We start from the raw sequence: 24,419 nt of genomic DNA on the forward strand, positions 1-24,419 counted from the left end.
ATAATGGATTTATCAAAGAGGTAAGTCTAGGAGTATTTATACTTAGAACTGAAATCTTGTCAATTATAGACTTTAAAATGTAGAACTTGCTGAAACAAGATGGGATACGGACAATGCAACTCACTCCATCCCCATCTGGGAGTACAATGTGCCTGTTATGTAGTGGAGTAGTTTGAATAGTGCCTTCCAAAAATTCATATCCACCTGGAACCTCAAAATATGACCTTAATTGGAAATGGGGCCTTTGCAAATGTAATTAAGTTGAGGTCATACTGAACTACAGTGGGTCCTAAATCAAATGACTGGTGTCCATATAAGAAGAGGAGGGGTCACACAGAGACACAAAGAAGAAGGCCATGTGAAGATGGAGGCAGAGACTGGAGTGATGCAGCTACAAACCAAGGAAGCCAAGGATTGTGAGAGCCGCCAGAAGCTAGGGAAAGGCAAGGAAGTACTCTTCCCTGGAGTCTTCACCAGAAGCATACCCTGCTGATACCTTGATTTCAGACTTTTAATCTCTAGAACTGTGACAGAATAAATTTCTGTTGTTTTTAGTCACCCAGTTTGTGGTAGTTCCAGGAAACTGGTACATGTAATAACAAAACAGTTGGTTAAATCATTGCCTATTGCATTTAGGATTCAGACAACATGCCTGCTATGTCTGAAATTTTAGAAAACAGAAAAATAGGCAGATACTTCACCATGTTCATACTTCTTATAGATTGCAGGAAGATGCTGGAGAGAAATAAGCTTTAGTTAAAACCGACTCATCTGAAGAAGACTCAGAATATTTGACTTATAAAACAGGTGACAGATGTAGGTTTTGTGGGTCTGACAATCATACAGTTTGGAGGACCCTATTTAACTAAAAGAATACAAATTTAGATACTAAAGAGAATATTTACTAAGAAAATACATAAAAACAAGGTACAACATTTTAAAAGTTGATAAATACCATAAACATCACAGTTTTTAAAATTTAATAAATTACTATTGTTAGTATCATCATTAACTGCCTGATACAGCTTTATAATATTTATTCTACATTTTTTGGCTTGATATTCTTTGAGAAGTTCTTTATGTAGCAATGATTTTTTTAATACTTTCTCTAGGAAGGATAGAAAAATAACCTAGTCTTTAATATCATTTATTGCAATTTATTTTTTGTTATTTAAATTTGGAAAATGTTTTTCCTTTTCATGTCTAGTTATTGAATTTTGCTGCTTCTAAATATCTCCAGTTTCTTGCTCACATGGCTTTTTGTCTGGGAACAAGCCCTCAGAGAATCCCAACCCTTTGATATAGCCAAGTATGCCTGCCCCAACATAACACACACATACACACACACACACACACACACACACAACTTCTGCAGCACCTGGTCTAACCTGTCCAGATTTCACTTATTTTCTTCACTCCTTCAAGTTTGGGATTTGTGATGATAAATAGCTATGAAGCCTAATTCTTAGTTCCCCAGTCAGAGATGAGGGCAAGGAGTAGTTCAAGTTCTTCTCATTGGGGTTAAAGATAAGGTCCAGAGGCCAGGCACGGTGGCTCACGCCTGTAATCCCAGCACTTTGGGAGTCTGGGGCAGGTGGATCACCTGAGGTCAGGAGTTCCAGACCAGCCTGACTAACATGGTGAAACCCCGTCTCTACTAAAAATACAAATATTACCTGGGTGTGGTTACACGCACCTGTAGTCCCAGCTACTCAGGAGGCTGAGGCAGGAGAATTGCTTGAATCCGGGAGGCGGTGGTTGCAGTGAACCAAGATCGTGCCACTGAACTCCAGCCTTGGCTACAGAGCGAGACTCCATCTCGAAAAAAAAAAAAAAAAAAAAAAAGAAAGAAAAAGAAAAAGAAAGATAAGGCCCAGATACTTGACTGGGTTCACCAATGGTTGTTCCTGGAGGCCAGGAGAACGTAGAAATAGTGCTGATAGCCTGCTCTGTCAGACAACACGCCTGCTATGTCTGAAATTTTAGAAAATAGAGAAATAGGCAGATACTTCACCATGTTCGTACTTCTTATAGATTGCAGGAAGATGCTGGAGAGAAATAAGCTTTAGTTAAAACCGACTCATCTAAAGAAGACTCAGAATATTTGACTCATAAAACAGGTGACAGATGTAGATTTTGTGGGTCTGACAATCATACAGTTTGGAGCACCCTATTTAACTAAATTTAGATACTAAAGAGAATAATTACTTAGAAAATACATAAAACCAAGTTACAACATTTTAAAAGTTGATATATACCACAAACATCACAATTTCAAAAACTCCATCCACAATGCAAAAACACCACCAGACCTAAGAGTATAACCTTTAAGCTGGGGCAGCCCATTTGCTAATGTGCAGCCCTGGCTGCTACTTCCTCCCCAAAGGGTAAGTATAAGTAACAAGCACATGAGCTTAAGCTTCTTTAGGTTCATGATACATCCGCCTCTGCATAGAGCTTGGGTTAAGATAAGCCCATTTTGCCATTGACCAGCAATCCTAGATAGTTGGACAGTCCGGAACTATGCTGACAACAAAGCTGAATTTTCTACCTTCACAATATAAGATGCTTCATGATCTTCTCTGCTCTCCTTTCTCCGAGATTGAGTTCATTGTTACCTCCTCTTTCTCCCTCTGATTTATTCTCTCCCTGTACATCCAATAGTAGTTACCTCTGCTTATTTGCAATATTACACTTATTTCATGACATTGACATTTATTATTAGCTGTATGCTTTTTTTTATTTTCAGGTGAAAAAAACACGAAAACCCAACTCAAGCTTCCACAAAAAGAAATTTGGTGGGCTGTGATCTCTAGAACATATAGAGGTAGAGTAGGTTCATGCAGTTCAGTCAGGTCTGGCTATGTTTATCTGTGATTCTCCTGGCATTGCCCTTGTCCAAGGGCTGGTTTCATCCTCAGGCTGATTTTCCCCCTAATCACAAGGTAGCTGCCTGAAGCAGCAGACCTTACTGCTCCCTTTTTTATGTTTAAGTAAAAAAGATTATAAGCATCCCACAGCCACTCAACGTTTCTGAGCTTTGTGCAGAAGCCACTCTTAATAAAAGGGTGTCATATAGGTTTATGCCTTGGTTGCATGCTTACTGAAGAACCAATAACTATACTAAATGATTTTGAATTGTCCCTGGACTTGGCTGTGGAATTGCCTGGCTGCTACACAGTGGGAAATGGTTAGATGTTGGGTATGCAAACAAAATGTCCATTATAATCATGGTGGATTCTCTTTTTCTAAAACTGTGAGACCCTAGAAGATAAAACCATGAGGTCCTGGAAGACAGAGACATTGTTGATTCACCTCTGTATCTTCAGGTCCTAACCTATGGCTGGCATATAATGAATATATCGACAGCCACCTGAAAGAATGAACAAACAAAATAATAATTGATTCTCCCCAAAACTATTTTTGTCACCAGCCATTTCTGTAATTCTTAAAGAATATTATAACTGTAATAATCTCACTCTCCATGGTTACAATTTTTATTAATTGCCTCCTGGGTCTTTCATTTGATTTCAATACATTGCTGATTATTTTTAGAGCTGCCATTAACACAGATTTCAATCACTGTCCTGTTTTCCCCTTGAACAGTGAAGTGGTTGTCATGGAAACAGAATCCAGTGCCTCTTTCTAAAGCCTCACATCAATGCAATTTGATGAGAGGAACTAACACTCTCTCTCGTACCTGTATTTTATAAGTCTGAAGATCTATTTCCTGTAAAAGATGCAAGTCATTACTGGGGTAAAGCATACTTGATGATGCAAGGATTTGACAACTTGTCCAAAAAGATGTATCAGAGCTCTCATCTGGAAATAATGCCCTAATCAGTGTAAGAGAAAGGTTTTAATGCTTGAATTGACTAAAAATGTGAAGTCTCAAGGTAGATTTTATTTAAAGGTGGGAGGAAGAATAATTTTAATTGGCACCACTCATACAGCACAAAGTCACAGACTAGTAGCCTTTCTCAGAGAGTCCCATACGGTGATTATGTGGGAAGAAGCCTCATTTCCCTCAACTCCACCCTATACAAAAAACTGGATTCAAAGTCTAATCCAGGTAGAATGGGGGTAGGGAGAGGAGTAACTTCCCAAGCATCTCTGGATGAGGTAGCTCTGTCAGCCAAGGGAAAACCTTTGGAGAAAGTTGCTGGCCTAGGCCTCAGCTTCTGCACTTTTAGCAGCTGGGGGAAATGTATATTGGCTACACGGGCAACTCTGTAGTAAACCAACAGCATCAATTACATATAAGTATAAAGGATTCATCACCAAATTTTTTATCATGTTCATCAGGCCTTTATGGAAATGATTCACAGGAGGGTCTAGTTACAGGAGGGTCTAGGACTAGGTCCTAAATTCTCAGCTAGGACAAATTTAAATAGAGCAACTTTAACCTTGCCAGCATGCTGGAATATTCTATTTGGTGGCTGGATGTGCTATGCTGAAATTTTCTATCATGTCATGAGATGTTTGCATAGAGTAGCCTGTATATCTCTGAGGGTAGCCTGGATTAACCCAAGCACATGGTCTAGGAGAAGCCAGGATAAGGCAGATACAGATGACAAAAGGGCCAGGGGAGTTGGGATAGGGGAAGGTTATAATACTAGGGCCAACTGTACCCACAGGGACCTAAAGCATAGGGACCCAAGCAAAGCAGATATAATGAATAGAAGAGCTACAGCCAAGTAATCATAAAAGCAGTATTGAATCCCAGAAACAAGCAGGTAACAATGAGCTAATATGCCAGAAACAAAACTGGAAAGGTACGTGTACAGACTGGAAAAGGATTAATAAACTGAGATCAGTATCAGAAAAATGGACGAGGCAGATGATGAGGCTGGGCTGTAAGAAAACAGTTGGGATCCTACCCAGTAGATTTCATTGCAGTAGATTTTTCCCAGTACAATGTTTTAAACTGGGCAGACAAAAGGCTTCTTTCTGGTTTTGTTTCATTGTTTATTATCTGCTTGCTTGGTTTACAATATGGCCCTATCAATATTGTATTTTAAAAGATAACAATCAGTATATCTGCTCTTGGTCTATGTATTCTTGGTCTCTGAATATATGAAGATTATCCATGAGCTAGATCACAGCTGATTCTCCCAGTTGTCCTGGCTGCCACAGTTGGTTTTTTTTTTTTTTTTTTTTTTTTTTTGCTTGCCTTCATGTCAGCCACATCCCAGCTTTTCCCAAGGAACTTTCAATTATAGTTATAGGAGCCATCCCATCACTTTTCTAGGACAAAATCAGGTCAGTGTTATTACAGGAGTTGGTTCCACATACCATCAGGTTTAGAAATATTTTTTGTGTCAAAACATGTACAGGCTTCCTAGCACCAAATACTGCTACAACAAAGCCAGACCACATTTGGCCTAATTTTAGGACTCAAGGGTATTCAAGGCTGGCAAGATCTATGCCGGGCACTTGGAGCTGTTTTCTTGCCTTCTTCATACTAGGCCTATTTCCAAGGGGCTGGGTACAGATCTTGTTTTCACTTGTTGTGTTTTGGACAAAATTCTTGAACTGCTCCTACGTGGACTCTTACTTTTTGATCTGTACCACTTAAACCATACACCCCACCCTGCACCCCTTGCCCTCACTGTGCCCATTCTTGCTTTCTCACTCATTCTTGTTTTGACAGTCCTACAACACTCCCCTCACTCACTCCATGGTAGAATTCCAAGAGGACTAGATCTGAGTGAGACAGTATTATAAAAGATGATGTCAGAGGAAAGCTCAGAGCTGGGCCAAAGCCTTGTAAGCCTTTGGAAGGACTTTGGCTATTACTTTTAGAAAAATGGGAAACCATTAGAGCAAGCTTGTCCAACCTGTGGCCCACAGGCCACATGCGGCCCAGGACGGATTACAGCACAGCTCCACACAAATTTGTAAACTTTCTTAAAACATTATGAGATGTTTCTGCAATTTTTTTTAGCTCATCAGCTATTGTTAATGTTAGTATATTTTATATGTGATCCAAGACAATTCTTCTTCTTCCACTGTGGCCCAGGGAAGCCCAAAGATTGGAAGCCCCTGCATTAGAGGGTTTTCAGCTGAGAAGTGGGCATGGTCTAAAAATAATGAAAAGAGATCACTCTAGTTGTTATGTTAGAAATAAACAGCAGAGGGAGCAAGAGTGAAAGTAGGAAATCCACCACAATAATTCAGATTGACATGATGGAGGCTTGATCCAAGTTGGCACAGTAGAAGTACCAAGATAGGTCAGATGCAGATACATATTTTGAAAATTGATGGAAAAGTATTTCCTGACAGATTGGATATGGGGTATGAGAGAAACGATGGAGGCAAAGCTGACTCTAAGTGTTTGGATCTGAGCAATTATTTAAAAACTTACATAGTGTTTCAGGAAATCATGATTGTGCCAGACATAATTCTAAGCACTTTACCAATCACAGCTCATTTAATCCTCAAAACAGCCTGTGAGATACATGCTACTAGTGTGCCCAAACTTGATGCACAGATTACTTAAATTATCTGTGAAAGTTCCCAGTGAATGTTGTTGCCATTAATTGAGATGAATCAGTACAGGAGTAGAACAGATTTGGAGCAGAACTAGGAGCTTAGTTTTAGACTTTTTAAGGTCTAGAGACTACTAACAACCCACCTGTCCAGGCTCAATCCACTTTTGCTTTCAGCTGGTATTAGTCCATGTTGTATACTTCTTACCTGCAGTGGTTACATCAGGTACTCTAGGCTGGCACCAGGGGTCCCACAGCTTGGTCATCCACTGAAGCTAGTGATATGCTGGTAAATGTGTAACAACCAGCCCTCCAAGGGAAAAGAAATCTAGCATTTGCTGAGTATTTGCTGATTTGGGTGGTGTAAATATTCACACCATAGCCAATTTTACACAACTGCCATGATGTTATTAAAAATGGACGTTGGAAGAGATGCACACTATCTGCCCTCCACTGTAGTGTGCCAGTGACTGGAGCCACTACAATAATTTTAAAGCCCTAGTTAATATCTAGAAATGGTATGTCAGGGCTCTCAAGTGGGAAGGAGGGTATATGGTTGGAGACATAGCTAAAGTAGCTGGGAAAAATAATTTATACACTTGAACTAGAGTTTTAATTATGTATGATAAAGGAAGTATAGACAGAATAAATTCAAAGAGGTGGAATAATGGAGGGGCTGCATAACTATAGGAGAGCGAAATGGTTGAAATAGCCGATTCTGCATTAATGTCATGAGGGTGGGGAGCAGAGATGACTATGATGGAATCTGAAGAGATTTTAAAGTCAGGTCAGCCAATCCGAAGAAGTCTCAGAAGTAGGTAAAGGTGCAAAAATGACTTATTGCTCCAATCAGTGAGGAAAAGAAGCATTTGAGAACTTCAATATCAGGCAGTAGCAGAAACACTCAAGTGTTTGCTAAATGACTGCTCCTACAAAACACCTGATCCAGGAAGAAATTTTTAAAATGTTTCCAATGCAGTGTGTCCAGGGCAGGTCAAGGAAAAGCTCCATAAGTGATTTATGTATAATATAAGGTTTGGGAACCTGGTAAGTACCAAAGGCAGGAGGATTCAGGATATCAAGAAGTCCCAAGAGCAAATAAAGGACACCTAATGATAAGAGTAGAGTTTAGGGTCAGAACAGCACTGACTGAAAAGAATAGGGTGAAGATGACACAGCAGTGACATACATAGGTGGGATACATAGGTGAGAACTGATGCTGAGACCTAAACACCAAGAGAGAAGTTAAGCGTGCTTAGCAAAAATTCAGAAAGGATCCTGTACACATCACCAAGAAACTTTTTAAGTTTATTCTAAAGGCAATGGGTTCCAAGAGAAAATACCATTCATGGAAATGACATGATGATTTACTTTTACAGTAGTGTGGAAGATAGAATGCAAATAAGCAAGACTGAAAGTAAGTGAACTAATTAAGGAGGCACATCATGCAAAAGATGATGAGGGTGTGAACAATGGCTGTGACAATAGGAATGGAATAGTGAGGCTGATTATGGAGCTATTTTAGAGTTAGAACTGACATAGCAGGATATCTGGATATGGATATCTATTGAATATAGAAGGAATAGGCAGAAATTAAGAATAATTCCTACATATTTGACTATGGAGAGTGAAAGACAGAGAAAACTTGAGGAGGATTCCTACATTTTTAACTACAATGATTCAGTAAGCAGTGTCATTCAGGGAGATAGGAATCTAAGAAGAAAAAGAGAGATGGGAAAATGTGTGTTCATTAGGTCTCTTGATTGCAAATGAGAGGAAACTCAGCTGCCTTAGGCAAAAAATGATTTTTATTGCTGCACTGAATCCAAGAAAGAATTAAACCAACAAACAATGGTATAGTGGACTGTGGTAGCTATAGTGTTGTCTTCTCAGAATGTATTACAATATCCTTTATAGTAACTGTACCCTCCACTTCTCATGTTTTCTGCAAAGCTGTGTCTGACTCTGACCTATCCACAGACACAGAAGTAGCATATGAGCTGGGTCTAGCCAGAGTGATTGGTTCAAAGGTGGTCATGAGACCTAAACTACACCAATCAGGAATCTTCATTAGACTTTTCCCCTAAAGCCTTTGTCTTCAGGGTCATCCTTTAGGAAGGATGAAAAGACACTGGAGCAGCTTGCAACCATCTTCTTCAGTGCCCTAGAAAAAGCATAACTGCATGAAGTCCAGTTGAGACTAATTCAAAAGCTAAAATAAGCAGAAATGGGGGATATATAAAAACGAAAACTAGCAGTCCTGAAGTGCCAGAAGCATAAATAGAGGCCTGGTTACTGCAGCTATTTGATTATGTTAGCTACTTTGATGTCCTTCCCAATTATATAAGAAAATAAATACTTTTTTTCCTTCTTAGTATAGTTAGCAAGGGTATCCATAATATAAAGTACAAGATTCTTCATTAATACCTGTTGAAAGCATAGCCTACTGGGCCCCAGGAAAAACTAGATCTAGCCACCAGAACATCACCAGAATCTAGCTATCTACCTTTCATCTGTACCTCTCTCTGGATGTCAGTTTTATTCTTTCTCACTGCAGACTGTTTTCCTTCTTATAGTCAGAAATGTGACTACAGACAGCTCTCAAGTTTTACTTCTGATAGGTTTTATCTCCGAAGGGAACTGCCTTTTATTTCCTGTGCTTCCAATTTCAAATATTCTAAGGAAGGATTGTAACTGACCCATCTTGTGCTACATAATGGATCAACCAGTTGTAACTAGGGTCTTAAAATACTATGATTGGCTTAGCTTGGGCCAGGTTGACATTCCTGAACCAATCAAATGGGAACCAGGGTGGTGGGCTCATGCAAGAAAATGGCAATGCTCATGGAAGCTGTAAGTTAGACCAGGGAGAGAAACAATTCTAAGAAGAATAGAGGTTCTATTTCCAGAAGAAGGACAAATATAGCTATAAGTGCCTCTTGTAGGAAAGATGGTATTTTAAAGATGTTGAATTTGAGACCCCATGGAGGGCCAAAAGGAGGTCAAGGAAATGTGGCCAGTTGAAATTATTACTCAAGCCTGCAAGAGAAAATTTATGCATTTATCTGATTTTCATGAAAGAGATTATTTCAGATGATAAATTTCAAATTCCATATATGGTTTTACCCCAAATTTACCTAGGTCTCTAGGTTTCAAAACAACCTTGCACATGTAAAATGATTATGCACTGTAATACAGTAGACATTGTCAATTAAGAGAAAGGGTTGTGAATCACAGAGGCAAGACCTTAGGAGAAAAAAAAATCCTGATCTATGTTTCTCCCCTATGATGAAACAGACAAAGCTATGGACTAGCAGAGCCTAAAGACCCCAAGATTTTTGGTCTGAGAAACTGTAGTATTGCAACTGAGAAAGGGAAGATATGTCTAGGGCAGGTTTGGGATAAGTTTGAGTTGTCTCTCAGACATCCAAGTGGAGATGCTGAGTAAGGTATTAGATATATGGGACTGGATTTCAGAAGAGTGATCTGGGAACTCCAAAATTAAGAGGTTAGGAATAAAAGGAAGAGCCATCCAAGGAGACTGATGAAGAAGCTTTGAGAGTAAAGGAGAATAACCAAGATAATGTGGCGTTCTAGCAGCCATGTGAATGCAAAACCTGAAAGAGAAGGGAAAAATAAGTTGTGACAGATGCTGCTGAAGAGTGACACAAATAATGACAGAGAATTAACCATTAGATTTAGCAAACTGGCTGCCACTGGTGATTTTGACAGTTTCTATGTAGTAAGAAGAGCAAAAGGCAAGAGTTACACTTTAACCACAAATTCCAGCAGACAAGGCAGAAATTAAATGGGTCATTGTCCTGGAAACTAGAGGATTTATGAGACATAGCATCTAACATCTTAGGACTCTGACTCATCTATGTTCATAATGTCCTGAAAGCCCCACCCCTTCCCTCAGACACAGGGACACTACCTGAGGGAGATAACTTGGGGGTTGGAGGGATGTGTAATAAACTAAGCATTGTTTGTGTTTTACTTTTTGCCAAGGCAGACTATTGATAAAGCTTCTGCCTAAATTAACAGATCAAACTAAGCTTTAAATCAAAGTTAATGTTTTTTCTTCTTACCAGCAGGTGTACAGAAAGAACAAATCAACTATGACAAAACTAATTAAACTATATTTTATCCTCATGTTGGATGTGTTACCTGTGTTAAATCTTTAACCCTCATGTGGGTCAAATTTTTATTATGTTTTCACTAGTAAACTTCCCATATCAATTCACAGCTTATGCTTGATAATTTTTTCAAGCATATCTGATTTTTTCTTACAATTATTAATATTTGACAACCATTAAGCTGTATCTTACTGGTGATTTTGGTTCATGAAATTGAATAATATCCAGGTAAAATCCTAAAGGTAAAAATCAGGGTAAGTTTGAAAATGGGTCATCCACCTGAGAAGCAGAAGAATAATGGGAAGAGAGTTAAAATGAGAGGACTCAGGAGCTAGAAACAAAAAGAGAGAGAGAGAGAGAGAAGGGGTAGTGGATGAAGCAGGCTTAGATAATTTTTGAAAGTGCATGTAAAAAGACACCTTACACCTTATACAAAAATTAATTCAAGATGGATTAAAGACTTACATGTTAGACCTAAAACCATAAAAACCCTAGAAGAAAACCTAGGAAATACCATTCAGGACATAGGCATGGGCAAGGACTTCATGTCTAAAACATCAAAAGCAATGGCAACAAAAGGCAAAATTGACAAATGGGATCTAATTAAACTAAAGAGCTTCTGCACAGCAAAAGAAACTACCATCAGGTTGAACAGGCAACCTACAAAATAGGAGAAAATTTTTGCAACCTACTCATCTGACAAAGAGCTGATATCCAGAATCTACAATGAATTCAAACAAATTTACAAGAAAAAAACAAACAACCCCATCAAAAAGTGGGCGAAGGACATGAACAGACACTTCTCAAAAGAAGACATTTATGCAGCCAAAAAACACATGAAAAAATGCTCATCATCACTGGCCATCAGAGAAATGCAAATCAAAACCACAATGAGATACCATCTCACACCAGTTAGAATGGTGATCATTAAGAAGTCAGGAAACAACAGGTGCTGGAGAGGATGTGGAGAAATAGGAACACTTTTACACTGTTGGTGGGACTGTAAACTAGTTCAACAATTGTGGAAGTCAGTGTGGCGATTCCTCAGGGACCTAGAACTAGAAATACCATTTGACCCAGCCATCCCATTACTGGGTATATACCCAAAGGACTATAAATCATGCTGCTGTAAAGACACATGCACACGTATGTTTATTGCGGCACTATTCACAATAGCAAAGACTTGGAACCAACCCAAATGTCCAACAACGATAGACTGGATTAAGAAAATGTGGCACATATACACCATGGAATACTATGCAGCCATAAAAAATGATGAGTTCATGTCCTTTGTAGGGACATGGATGAAACTGGAAACCATCATTCTCAGTAAACTATTGCAAGGACAAAAAACCAAACACTGCATGTTCTCACTCATAAGTGGGAATTGAACAATGAGAACACATGGACACAGGAAGGGGAACATCACACTGTTGTGGGGTGGGGGGAGGGGGGAGGGACTGTTGTGGGGTGGGGGGAGGGGGAAGGGACAGCATTAGGAGATATACCTAATGCTAAATGACAAGTTAATGGGTGCAGCACACCAACATGGCACATGGATACATATGTAACAAACCTGTACATTGTGCACATGTACCCTAAAACTTAAAGTATAATAATAATAATAAAAGAAATTTAAAAAAGGCATATTACAATTTTCACCTTCTATAGATACTTATTTGCGTGTGTATTTCAGATCTAATTAAAAGTTTCAGAATAAGGTGCATATCTCACAATATTTTGGAAAGCATATTAAGAACTAATAACACAAGCACTGAAATCAGAGAAAATTTGGTTTAAGAATTAGCACTACCACTTATTAGCCACGTGGATGTGAGCAAGTTACTCTTTGAGACTCAGAATCCTCATTCATAAAATGGAGAAAATAATAGTATGTAACTCACCAAGCTGTTCTAAGAATTGAACAAGAAAATGCAGATAAGGCTCTTTTTGCAGTGCCTTCCCAAATAAAGGCTCAATAATTATTAGTAGTTATGGTTAGTGTTATTATATATCATTGAGAAGTCTTTCTTTAGACGCCTTTTCCATCAGTACCTTTTTTTCCTTACTTATTTCTCCAGCCCTCTTAGGGCCCTTGATGAATCTCATCAATGATACTCTCATCAGCACCTTCAATTACCTTTCTCCTCTGTCTTTTCACCACAGGTATTATGCCAGCTCTCACCCTGTGAATCCACTGACTGGGGAACATTGTTTAAGAAAATCACATGGCTGTGCCAACAAGCAGGGTAGGAATGGCCATGTGGTGACCTGTGGGCTGAAGTTAAATGCTGTGGTTTGATCATTGTGTAAGGTAGAATCAGAGCTGGATCTCAAAGAATGTTGACTTCATTTCTTCTTCTTCTTTTTTTTAATTAGTTGATTTGTTTGGTATATTTATTTATTTACGTATTTTTTGCTTTGGGTTTTGGTTTTGTTTGCTTTAAGTCTTGGGAATTCCTTACAGGAGACACAGCACAGAAGAGAGAGGCAGAAGCAGCTTTACTGAAAAACAGAGCATGAGTAGAACGACTTCAAGTCCCATATGGCACCACAGTGAGAAGTAACTTCTTCTGAGCTTCTTAGAGAATCCAACAATGTCCTGCTCCCTTGGAGAGCTGCAGCCATGGGCACATGGGAATAGGGCTTCCACCAAGAGTCCCGTCGGTCACAGCAACAGGATGTCTTCCTCAGACAACTTTGATGATAGAGGTTGTTAGCCAGAGCAAGCTAGAACCAGAAAGAAAAACTTTGAAGATGCCACAGTGGGAGTCTGAGCACCTTGAGGCCTCCTGTTGGAAACTGGCAAACCTAACTGTGGGACACTTGGATGCTGAGTTCTGGTAAACATGCTGTGGGAGGCATGATAATTTAGTCATTAACATTTAAAAACGATCTAATTCTATATACATACTCTGTTGAAGACTTCTTCCAACCACCTTGTATTATAAATTTAAAATATGAAATACAAACTCTTTATGTGTCTTGACTCAGATTACCTAGGAAGGGACAGTGACCTATTCGTCAATGTTTAGAATTATAGTAAGTTATAGAATATAGTCTGAGAAAATTACTTGGACCAAGAAAGCAATGTCCCTGTCATTCATCAATCTAGAACCAGAGCTGCAGATTAAGCTAGGTGCAAATTTATCAGAAAACAATATTTTTCCCAAATACATATTGCAGCCATAAAATGCCCTAAAAACCCAGTTCTTAGAGGGACTATTGCTTACTTACTGAGAAATTTTATTCTCTGAAATCATAGACTATCAGATGCATTGCTGTTTAAAATTATTGCAATAAGAATGAAACATCTCATTCTTATCTGGAGGAGTTAAGTCATTGTGATCAGTGAAGCCTTGATTTACAGCTCCTGTGCAAAGCTTCAGAGAATGCGTCTCAGGACACAACATTTGACATCTATTTTGACTTCATTTCCAAGAAAACAGGACTGCTATGGTTTGAATGTTTGTCTCCCCCAAACCAATGTGTTGGAGGTGGGGCCTAATGGGTGATGTTTGGGTTATCAGGGTGGATCCCTCATGAATAGATTAATGCTCTCCCTGGGGTAGGGAGCAGTGAGTGAGTTCTTGCTTTATTCGTTCTCAAGAGAGCTGGTTGTTAAACAGAGCCTGGCACCTCCCTCCTCCCTCCTTGCTTTCTCTCTTAACGTATGATCTTGGCACATAACACCCCCCCTCACCTTCTGCCATGAGTGGAAGCAGCCTGAGCCTCTCACCAGGAGCAGATGCTGGTGCCATGCTTCTTGTACAGCCCGCAGAACACTGAGCCAAATAAACCTCTTTTCCTTAGAGACTGTGCAGCCTCAAATGTTCCTCTAGAGCAACACAAAATGGACTAAGAACCATAGGTCCATTTCACAGTACAGAGCTGAGGTTGACCCCTTTTATACACAACCATACTCTCTTAGAGCCCATAGAACGTCACTTCATTTACATCGCACCTAAATTCCACTCTTTAGCAAAATCCTATGTTAACTCTATATTTTCCTTTGTTTGATGAGATACCCCACAATTGCTCTGTTGTGCAGTCCCCACACTGCAATGAGTCAGTAAACTCAATTGGTTTGTTTACAGGTTGTCCCTGGTGGTTTTAGGCTGACTGGGCTAAGACAAACCATGTCTTATTTTTTAAATGTCTCCTTTAAGCAAATGTTATTATCTGTATTTTACTCTATTCCATAAGCAGAAGTAACAAAGTAGTCTAACTGCACCAAAAGATGCTTATAGCATAAAACTTTCTATGCTGTAAACATAGAAAGTTCTTGAAATTAAAAAGAAAAAATTACTGTTCTTAAAATGAAAAAAATATATACACAGAGTTGGGGTTTTTTCACTTTACTAAAGCTCAGGCTGTGCTTCTTAACAATAGAACAATGATCAAAACTACAGCTTTTTTTCCTCCTTTATAATATGACCAAACGAGGGTTAGTGGCAATGAGCACTGCATCACTTAAAAGATACTGAAAAACTTGAAATACTGATGAACCTCTAACAAACACCTTCTTCCCAATCCTCAATCTTGACCTATGACCTTGTTTCCTTTTCACTGAGAAACAGAGAAAAAATTAGATGAGAATGTGTACAAGTTCTCACCATAAGATCTTCCTACCTCCTCTAACTGCACCTATATACTGTTACTATCAAAGATCCCTCTGTGTCCCTAACAAAGGCTATTTCCTCTCCTTTTGCACTAAATTCCATATACTCATGCCTTTGGGGAGACATTGTTCCAGTAATTATCTCCTTTCTTCTGCTTGGGTCAGCCTCTAGGATGGCCCCCAGTGATCCCCACCTCCTGGTATCCACACCATGATGCAATCTGCTTACACTCTAAACCAGGGATGAACCCTGTGACTCATAGAACACTGCAGAAGGGATGATGTGTGACTTCAGATGCAAAGTCATAGAGGACAAGGACACAGCCACCTTCTTGGATTTCTCACTCTGTGGAAAGGCAGTGACATTCCATGAGACAAGCAGTCCTGTGGTGAGGCCCATGTCAAGAAGGCCTGAGATCTCCCACGATCAGCTACAGCCAATTTGTCAGTCATGTGAGTAAGCCACCTGGGACATGAATCCTCTCAACTTAACCACCTCTTCAGGTGGCCAGAGCCCTAGCCCAGCTCTGACTGCAACCTGATGAGAAACCCTGAGTAGGAAGCCCTGCTCGAGCTGCTCCCAAATTATTGATCCACAGACACTATGAGAGATAATACATACTTAGTGTTCTTTTAAGCCACTACAATTTGGGTGGCTGTATTCATTACCCAGTAACAGATGACTAATACATCGCCTGTGATGAAAACACTTCAGAGGTTCCCCATTTCTCTCAGAGAAATATCCAAAGTCCATAAGGCCCATGAGGCCCCTCATATTCTTCCCACCCCCCGTTACCTCTCTAAGTCCATTTTCTACCACTCTCCTTCTTTCCACCTCAACCCCAGCTACAGTGACTTCTTTGCCCTTCCTCAAATCTGCCTCAGGGCCTCTGTACTGGACATTCTCTCCCCACTCCCACTCCCTCCTCCAGGCCTTCACTGAAATGTCTCCCTCTCAGTGAGGACTTCCTTTCCTAAAATGCAGTACCCCCAACCTTCACTCACACACACACACACACACACACAGACACACACACACACACACACACACACACACAGTCTCTAGTCTTCCTAGCTCCTTAATTTTTTTTCCTTAGCACATATCACTATTTCATATACCATATTTGTCATCTATTATCTGGTATCCCTTTCTCAGATGTAAGCTAAGTTGGTGCAGGAGTTTTTGTCTGTTCCCAATGTCTAGAAGAGTGTCTGGTTTACAGCAGACACACCATGAAATTTGTCAAATGAATACACCAGTGTTAAGAGTATAAGAGTGTAATAGTACCTTTAAAAATGCCTCAAAGATAAATCTTTTGATTTATCTTTATTTTTAGATCTACCCCCACTTTAGCCACTTCTAAAATTTACTACTAGAAAAACCTTTTCTTTCCTGAAGAACTGTCTCACAAAAACAGCAGTTAAATAGGAAGCTATCCTAACCCACCGTTTGCCTTTTCCCTTGTGAAACTCAGACCAAAATTGAAAGTCATCTATAGTAACTATGTGTTCTCAGCATCTAAACTCTGTTTTGTTTCATCTTGACTTTCTTAATTTCCTAGGTTTTTTCCTTTGTTCCTATTATTTTATTGTTTTTATTCTATATTGCTTCAAAGACTTTATGAAATTAAGTAGATAATAAATACAAATATAAGTATACTAGCGTTTTCTTAAGCTCACAACAAATTATTACAGGTATCTTTGATTCAGTTTATTATAATTACAGAATTGTAAACTTCTCAAGGAATAAATCTTTAAAATCTACAAAGGTAATATTTTCATTATTTATTGGGATTTTTTTTTCTTTTTTTTTGAGACCAAGTATTGCTTTGTCACCCAGGCTGGAGTGCAGTGGCTCAATCTCAGCTCACCTCCCAGTTTCAAGTGATTCTCCTGCCTCAGCCTCCCAAGTAGCTGGGATTACAGGTGCCACCACCACGCCCGGCTAATTTTTTGTATTTTTAGTAGACAGGGTTTCACCATGTTGGTCGGGCTGGTCTTGAACTCCTGACCTCAACTAATCTACCCACCTCGGCCTCCCAAAGTGTTGGGATTACAGGCATGAGCCACTGGGCCCAGCCTGGGGTATTCTTATTGTAAAACATTTTACATGAAAAATATACTTTGAATCAGGAGAGAAACATTTCAACACAGCATCATTATTTCTCAGTAAAATGGCACATTTTTCCTAATTTCAGATTATTCTTGGAAAATTTTGTTTGCTTGTATGATACAATAAAATTCTACTTGAAAATTATGTGTTAAATTGATTCCTTCTCCATTTCCAAAAAACAAAGGAAGGGTTATTTTAAACTATAAAGTGGTTGATTATGTTATCCAATGAATCAGCAGATTTTTTATCTGCCTTCACCAGTCGTCATTTCTCATTATACGCAGAGATCCTCAAAACGAGGAGCAGATACACTCAGTCTGTAGGATCATTTAGCAACTTGGGGAAGGACAGTAAGTAGCCTAGATTTTTTTAAAGTTCCCACACCCAAACATCTCAAAAGATCATAAAAAGATAAACAAGTGTTCAGAGATTAAATATGGAAAATATTGGTATTGGTTTTGATTCTATAGACAAGAATAAAATACCACTTGGCAATAGATTTCTCACTTTTTAAGTATTCTTGTATTTGATGAATGGCTAAAAAGATAGTCAAATGAGTTAAATATACATTTAAATAAATGGGCAAATATATATTATCAATTATCAATTATCAACCCCATCAATTATTTCATCATATCTAAATATATATAATATCTATTTCTCAGCCTGTGAGGTAAACCAACCCCATCAATAATCTCATTGTATTTAAATATCTATTTAATATATAAACATTCTACATTAATATATTTAATATTTAATATGTTGATCAATATTAAATATGTTTAATAAAGACATATATTTAATAAATAAGTATATGTTTAATAAAGACATATATTTAATAAATAATAAATATATGTTTAATAAAGACATATATTTAATAAATAATAAATATATTTATATTTCAAATTTATATACAATATTAAATATATAAATACATATGCAAATATGATGAGATCATTTAGGAGGTTGGTTTCCTTCACCAGGCTGAGAAAATAGTTTAACTGCCATAAAATAATCACAAATTTAAAATAATCACGTTTTTGCACACTATTTTCAGAGCAGTTTTAGATTTATGAAAAAAATCGAGGAGATAGGAGTAGAGTTCTCATATAACCCCTGTCTACTCTCTCACAGTTCCCCTATTAGTAACATCTGCATTTGAGTTGTACGTTTCTTACAGTTGATGAACCAATATTGGTACACCATTATGAACTAAAGTCCATTGTTTACATTAGAATGCACTCTGTTGTATAGCTCTAGCTCTGTGGGTTCTGACATATGTAAAAGGCCCCAGATGTAGTGTATCTAGGTTAATGTTCTATATGAGCTTGAGAAGAATGTGTTTTTTGCTGCAGTTGAATGAGATATAACTATCAATTAAACCCAGGTGATGATGGTACTGTTCACTTCTATTATATTCTTACTGATTTTCTGCCTGTTTGATTTGCCAATTACTAATAGAGGAATATTGAAGACCCCAACTGCAATAGTCTATTTGTGTCTATTTTTCCTTGCAGTTTTACCAGTTTTTGCCTTACGTATTTTGACACTCTGTTGTGAGGTGCATACACAGGATTGTTATGGCTTATTGGACAGTTGGCCCCTTTATCATTATGTAATGGCCTTCTTTATTCCTAATAATTTCCTTGTCTGAAGTTTGCTTTGTCTGAAGTTAAAATAGTTATTCTAGTTTTCCTTTGATTAGTGTCAGAAAAATATATCTTTTTGGGCGTGGTGGCTTATGTTGTAATCTTAGCACTTTGGGAGGCTGAGGGAGGAGGGTCTCTTGAGTTCAGGAGTTCAAGACCAGCCTGGGCAACATAGTGAGACCTCGTATCTACAAAAAATTAAAAATTAGCTTGTTGTGGTGGCGCATGCCTGCAGTCCCAGCTACTCAACAGACTGAGGTGGAAGGATCAGTTGAGCTCAGGAGTTCGAGACTGCAGTGAGCCCTGACTATGCCACTGCACTCCAGCCTGGGTGATAGAGACCCTGTTTCAAAGGTTAAAAAAAAAAGAAAAGGAAAATATATCTTCCTCCATTCCTTTTGTGTCTTTATAATTAACATGGATTTCTGGTAAACAACATAGAGTTGATGCCTGTATTTTATTCATTCTGTCAGTCTTTGTCTTTTAATTGGTAGACCATTTATATTTAGTGATTCTTGATAGAGTTGGATTAATATTTCCCATATATTAATTGTTTTCTGTTTGTTGCCCTTGTAATTATTTCCCTTTTTTGCCCTCCCCTCTTCATATGGTTTGGCTCTGTGCCCCCACCCAAATCTCACGTGGAATTGTAATCCCCATAATCCCCACCTGTTGAGAGAGGGACTTGGTGGGAGGTGATTGGGTCATGTGGGTGGTTTCCCCAATGCTGTTCTCCTAATAAAGAGTGAGTTCTCACAAGATCTGATGGTTTTATAAGGGGCTCTTTCCCCTTTGCTTCCTCTCACCTGCTGCCATGTACGACATGCCTTTGCTTCTCCTTTGCCTTCTGCCATGATTGTAAGTTTCCTGAGGCTTCCCCAGCCATGCAGAACTGTGAGTCAATTAAACCTCTTTCCTTTATAAATTACCCAGCCTCAGGTAGTATCTTTACAGCAGTGTGCAAATAGACTAATATACCTCTTTTGCTCCCTTTTCTAGTTTTAATTGAGCATTTTATATGATTCTATTTTCTCTCCTCTCTTAGCATATCAATCATACTTAAAAATAATGTTTTTAGAAATTGCCCTAGAGTTTGCAGTACACATTTCCAACTAAGTCCACTTTTCAATAACACTATACCATTTCACGGGTAGTGCAGATACTGTATAAAAGATTATTCCCAGTGCCTCTCTCCTGTTCCTTAAAGCATTGCTGTCATTTATTTCATTTATTCATAAACTAATATCACCCAATATATTACTGATATTATTATTTTGAACAGTTATCTATATGATCAAATAAGAATAAGAAAAAGAATTATAGGTTGGTGGATTTTTCTTTCAACACTCTAAATATTTCACTCTGCCCTCTTTTTGCTTGCATGGTTTCTGAGAAGTCTGATGTAGTTCTCATCCTTGTTCCTCTATAAGTAAGGTGATAGTTTTTCCTCTGATTCCTTTCAATATTTTCTCTTTATGTTCCACAATTTGTATACAATATGCCTACATGTAGTTTTATTTTTAATTTATCTTGGTTGGTGTTATCTGATTTTCCTGGATCTGTGGTTTGATGTCTGTTATTAATTTTAGAAAGTTGTCCACCATTATTAGATACCTAGATATCTATTATTTATGTATCTTCTGCTGCTTTCTTTCTTTTCCTTCTGGTCTTCCTATTACCTATATTTTATGCCTTTTGTAATTTTCATACTATTCTTTGAAATTTTGTTTCTTTTTCATATTCTATTTTCTGTTTCCATTTAAGTTTGGGAAGTTTCAACTGACATACCTTCAAGCTCACTGATTCTTTTGCAGCTGTCAAAAGTGTTTCTCATTTCTATTGTAATGTTTTTTGTTCTCTAACATTTCCTTTTGATTTTTTGAGTTTTCATCTTTCTGTTTATTTGTTCTTGCACTTTTCCCAGTTGATCTCTTAGCATAGGGATTTCCAGTCTCATAATTCCCAAATCCCTGCCATATCTGAATCTGGTTCTGATGCTTCCTTTGACATTTCAGAGCTGTGTTTTTTCTTGCCTTTTAGCATGCCTTATAATTGTTCATTGAAAGCGAGGCATGATGTATCAGATAATAGAAAACAAGATAAGTAGACCTTTAGTTTTTATGTTTGTCGGGCCAGAAGTTAGACTGTACTTAATGGTTGTTGTGGCTGTAAGTATCAGAGCCTTCTATTTTCTCTAACATCTTTCTTTTTGTCTCCCCTATTTGTTGTCTTTGGGTTTTCTTAGAGACTCATTTGTAAGCAGAGTCTGTGTCTTGCAACTCTCTCTAGTTGTGATCCACAGTTATTATACCAGAACACTATTTATGTGGTCATAAGATATTGGAGAGTTGATACAGGCTATAATGTTATGATAAAATCTCTATTTATTATTTCTTTTTAAAAAAATCTAGATTCAGGAGGCACATGTGCAGGTTTCCTACATGGATATATTCTGTAATAGTGAGGTTTGGGCTTCTAGTAAACCCATCGCCCAAATAGTAAACATTACAGCCAATAGATAATTTTTCAACCTGCTCTCCTCTCCCACCTTTCCCTGTTTTGGAGCCCCTAGTATCTATTATTTTACCTTTATGTCCATGTGTACCCATTGTTTAACTCCCACTTATAAGTGAGAATATGCAGTACTTGATTTTCTGTCTGAGTTATTTCACTTAGGATAATGGCCTCTAGCTCCATTCATGTTGCTGCAAAGGACATGAGTTCACTCCTTTTTATGGCTGCATAATATTCCATAGTTTATATATAACACATTTTCTTTATCCAATCAATTATTGATGGACACTTAGGATGATTCCTAATTGTGAATAGTACCCCAATAAATATATGAGTGAAAGTGTCATTGATTATAACAATTTCTTTTCCTTCGAGTAGATACCCAATAGTGGGATTGCTGGGCCAAATGCTACTTCTATTTTCAGTTATTTGAAAAATCCCCATACTGTTTTCCATAGAGGTTTTACTAGTTTACATTGTCATCACCAGTGTATATGCATTCCCTTTTCTCTGTATCTTTGCCAACATCTAAAATTCTGTTTTCTAGTTGTCCAGAATCCCTGAGTTGTGAACTTCATAAGAGTTTCTTCTTTTGTTTTTCTCCTTGTGTGAGAAAGAAAGTGTAGAAGGTGTTCAAACTGTCTAGTTGCCTTTTCTCTAATTCAGATAAAGCCCTCGGGTAAAGTTTACCTTGAGGACAGGCTTTTGTTTCTGAGTATATTTCAAATAGTTATTATTTTCCTCCCACATGCCAGAAAAAAGAGGAAACTTTTGTCCTATCTTCTGAAAGTAAAACTCATTAATGTGTGGGTGCTCCCATATGAATGACTCCCACTGTCTCTGAGTTTTCAGCTCTCAAGTTAGTCCACACTCAGCCTTCAGCAATAGGCCAAATACTGTATAAATGCCCCCCCTATCCTTTACTGGCTCCAGTGGCTTTTGCTGTCCTGATAAGCTGTAATTGTCCGTATTCACCTATTTCTTCAGTTTGCAAAGAGGTGGCATGTCCTATGACATCAATTCTCTGGAGATCTAAAAAGAGTTGTTGATTTTTGATTTGCTCATTTTTTTCTTGTTATGATGATGGAAGTGGAGACTTTCACACCTTTCAAATGTCAGAGCAGAAACCAGAAGTCCTAGTAATAATGTTTTATATATATATATAATATATATATATATATATATATATATATATATATATATCTTTTGACCACATAAAAGGGAGAGGTGCACAGGTCTTATTATTATCATTTTACATATAAGAAAACTAAGGTTTAAAGAGATTAAATGAGTTTCCATGAGAAATATTGCTAATAGATGAAGCTAAAGTCAGAACCTGGATCTTCTAGTGTCTTCCAGGACTCTTCCAATACAGACCATTCCGTTTAGGCATTCATGTATATGAAACAATTTGAAAGAAAAAGTTTAGTTTAAGAATAGAGTCATCCATGTTTGGATTTGCTCTGTGGCATAATGTAAAAGGCAATGGCCTAGCATATCCCTAATGAATCTTCTCAGGCCTAATTCAGCCCCCAACTCACTTTTAGACTTTAGAAATTCTCAACAAATGCTGACACAAGCTTCAGCTTCTCCATGTGAGTGAAGCAAGAATAAACCACATGATCTTGTGACCACGAAGTCAAACAATTCTAGGTTGGATTTAGGCCGTATATTTTTGGAAGCAAGTGTGTGTATGTGTGTATGTCTTAGGTGTGCATGTGTGGAAAGGGGAACTGATTTCTTCAAAATCTTTCTGAACCACTAAATTAATCCTCTTCCTTAAGTGAAAAAGCTTTGCTGCTTTAATTCTTTAAATGAAATGTTATTTTGCCTTCCCATCTGCTCATCTGACATGATAGTCTATGAATGCGATTAATGTTTAAGGCAGAACTTCCTTCTAGGAAATGTCATCTTTTAACAGTCCTTGTGTTTTCTCCTTCCTGTGAATGCTACACCCATTAGCAACCACTGGATGGTCTCAGGTTAAATAGCACTTCCTCAGAGAAGGCTTCTTTGAACTCAGACTAGCACAGAACCTACACTTCCCCTTTCCAACTTAAAGTTTGCATCCTTTGGTGTATGCGAACCCACGTGAAGAGTTTTTTTTTTTTTTTTTTTTTTTTGAGATGGAGTCTTGCTCTGTCTTCCAGGCTGGAGTGCAGTGGTGCAATCTCGGCTCATTGCAACCTCTGCCTCCCGGGTTCAAGTGATTCTCCCACCCAGCCTCCCGAGTAGCTGAGATTACAGGCACGCACCACCACATCCAGCTAATTTTTGTATTTTTAGAAAAGATAGGGTTTCACCATGTTGGCCAAACTGGTCTCCAATGCCTGATCTCGTGATCCACCCATCTCAGCCTCCCAAAGTGCTGAGATTACAGGCGTGAGCCACCACACCCTGCTGAAGAGATGATTTTATCTAGGTCACCACTGTACTGTCATGGCTAACAGTCTAGAGCAGTGTTTTCCAGTAGAACTTTCTGCAACGACAGAAATGTTCTATAATCTGCACATCTGGCTACTGAGCACTTGAAAGGTGTCCAGTGCAAGTGAACTACTAAATATTTTATTGTGATTTAATTTTAAATAACCACATGCTGCTAGTGGCTACATATTGGACAGTAGAGAACTAGAACAATGTTCCTCAAAATCTAAATAAAGATGTCAGGAACCTGCATTTTAACCCATTCCTCAGGTGATTCTTACTGGCAATACAATTTGACAAGTATTGTTTAGAATATGATTCTTGAGCCTAGCTTCACATTAGAGTCACCTGGGGAAGGCTTTTAAAAGGAAATGACTCCTGAGACACATACTCAAAGAGATTCTATTTTAATTGCTTTGGTATTGGATCCAGATATTAGTTTTGTTTTGTTTTTTAAGGCCACCTCCCTGG

General features: G+C 38.2%; 1 long non-coding RNA gene across 1 annotated transcript in view; it reads left to right on the plus strand.

The window, feature by feature from the left end:
* The window catches only part of LOC115836051, a 29,363-nt gene extending 15,784 nt beyond the window's left edge, over positions 1-13,579 (plus strand). Inside the window, exon 3 of the long non-coding RNA XR_004031052.1 lies at positions 13,095-13,579. This is a non-coding gene — a long non-coding RNA (uncharacterized LOC115836051). The remainder of the gene's footprint in view (positions 1-13,094) is intronic.
* The last annotated feature ends 10,840 nt before the right edge of the window (positions 13,580-24,419 follow it).

The sequence above is a fragment of the Nomascus leucogenys genome, chromosome 7b (genome assembly GCF_006542625.1).
Source record: "Nomascus leucogenys isolate Asia chromosome 7b, Asia_NLE_v1, whole genome shotgun sequence".
In the NCBI taxonomy this organism is placed as follows: Eukaryota; Metazoa; Chordata; class Mammalia; order Primates; family Hylobatidae; genus Nomascus; species Nomascus leucogenys.